The following is a 1944-nucleotide window of genomic DNA, read 5'->3' as shown; positions in this document are numbered from 1 at the left end:
AGGAAACAGAAGTGTGCGATGAAAGCGCACAGGCAAACTCTTGGTGCCTACAAATCAGCTGAACTCCAAGTTGCCATGACTAGTATTTTTATCTGGCTTTTAGCACTGGTCTCCTATGCCCCCTTTTTTGCAGGAGTCATACTAGATGCAACCATGCAGTTGTGCCCCACCGAGGCGTACCCGAGCGTCTTTGTATTCCGAAACTGTACGGCTATGATGATAACCATGAACAGCTTGGGGAACCCCATCATCTACACACTGAAAGTCAAAAACCTGGGGCATAAGCTCAGATTGCTGAAGTGCCCGTCCAGCAACCGCATCCAAGTGCAGGCTATTGGGAATAGGTAATCTTCCCTGAAATTGCATAAGGAGGACTAGAACTGCATGGCTCGAATCAGACAGCACACCCGGTATTCATAGATTCATAGATTAAGGGTCGGAAGTGACCTAGTAGATCTTCTAGCCCGACCCCCCGCCAGGGCAGGAAAACAACAAAAAACCCCCAAAAGAGAAAGGTATATTCATGTCGGTAACTTTAACACGGTACAGATCTACTTTTCCAAGCTAGTTTCTTTTCTATAGACTCTGGCTGCCTCCTGTGAAGCTGAACTCAAATTTGGCCGTGTCGTAGATTGGCTTACAACTGGGGATCCACTTCAGAACTGGAGTGACGGGACAGCTCCCTGGTAAGGTTTGGGACAAAGCAGGACAGAGGTTTGGGGCAATTCTCCCGTTGGAATAAACCACACTGGATCGGGAATCTAAGTGTCTTGCCTGGCATTGTATCTGTGAAGAAATTCATAACTGAACACTTAGGGGAGCAAAAAGGGGAAAAAAAAAAAAAAAAAAAAAAAAAAAAAAAAAAAAAAGCAAAAAAAAATCGTGTTTCTGAGTTGATACTGACCGTGACCAATTATTAGACTGTATTTAGAAATGCGATCTATCAAATGGTTTCTTAGGTTGCTTCTCTGGGAGCATTTCCGCATCTTTTCTTTGTCTCATTATGATAAAAGTAGCAATATTGGCGTTTCAAAAGGACAAAGCAAAATGAGTGGCTTTTACAGTGTGTGAACTGGAATTGAATTTCCAGTTAATCCTTGAATCCTAAACACAATGGATAGGAGCAGCTGTAGTGTGTTTGCTGACATTTCTCAGTTGTGTGCCTGATTTGTCTATCTCTTTATTAGACACCCAAAGTTTATTTTGCATTAAGAGATCAAAATCAACCCATTGTGAATGTTTGTTTTGCAGTTGGAAATGTGCCTGACCTGCGCTGGAACGGCTACCAAAACGTTGTTCGTTCTTTGTACTGCTTTATCAGCCTAAACGCCCTTGGGAGCCCTTTGGTTGATTTGCAAGCACATTTTCAGAAAATGGGAAACAAATTAAAGTTTCAATTCTTTATTTAAAACCAGTAAAAAAATGCATTTGTAAGTCTGTTCTTGTACATTTTTAATATAACACTTAACGTTTTTGACTGTAGCACTTTCGATTGCCAAATGAGTCTTTTTGGGAAACATTGACAACCATGTATTTTTAATAAATTTTTCTGGCTTTTACTTCTCATACCTCACCCCCTGTGACTTGAATGTTTGAACAGTAGCTTCAGTTAAAAAAAAAAAAAAAAACACGCTTCAAGCTTGCCACCTCAAAACTTCATTGGAAAGTGTGTATAATATATATTTTTCTCTAAAAGGTAAATATTTTATCATTAGTATTAAAATTCTACTTTACAAAATGAGTGTTTTCCTCTAGATCACTTGCTTGAATAGTTCATATTTTGTTACTTCAGTAGTAGATGGCAGGATGAAAAGCAAAATTTCCACATTGCTTAGTGTTATCCAAAATCAATTGTAGGGTACTATTAGAAAGGTTGTGTAATTGAGATTAGTTGTCTCTAAACCAGGGGCAGGCAATTATTTCGGGTGGAGGGCCACTTACTGA

The 1944-nt window shown here is 39.6% G+C and overlaps 1 protein-coding gene and 1 long non-coding RNA gene across 2 annotated transcripts in view; both read left to right on the top strand.

Annotated features, from left to right (window-relative positions):
• ZNHIT3 (zinc finger HIT-type containing 3) overlaps positions 1 to 1944 on the top strand; it is a 33379-nt gene that overhangs the window by 18830 nt on the left and 12605 nt on the right. The gene's annotated exons all lie outside the window — the stretch shown is intronic.
• On the top strand, positions 9 to 1628 carry LOC109293272. The gene is made up of 2 exons (XR_002096286.1): positions 9 to 410; positions 516 to 1628. It is a non-coding gene; the product is annotated as an uncharacterized LOC109293272 (long non-coding RNA).

Source organism: Gavialis gangeticus, unplaced genomic scaffold, assembly GCF_001723915.1.
Source record: "Gavialis gangeticus isolate Ggan-Ray unplaced genomic scaffold, GavGan_comp1, whole genome shotgun sequence".
NCBI lineage: Eukaryota > Metazoa > Chordata > Crocodylia > Gavialidae > Gavialis > Gavialis gangeticus.
Note: the sequence above shows the minus strand (reverse complement) of the source record. Positions and strands in the feature narration are given on the sequence as shown.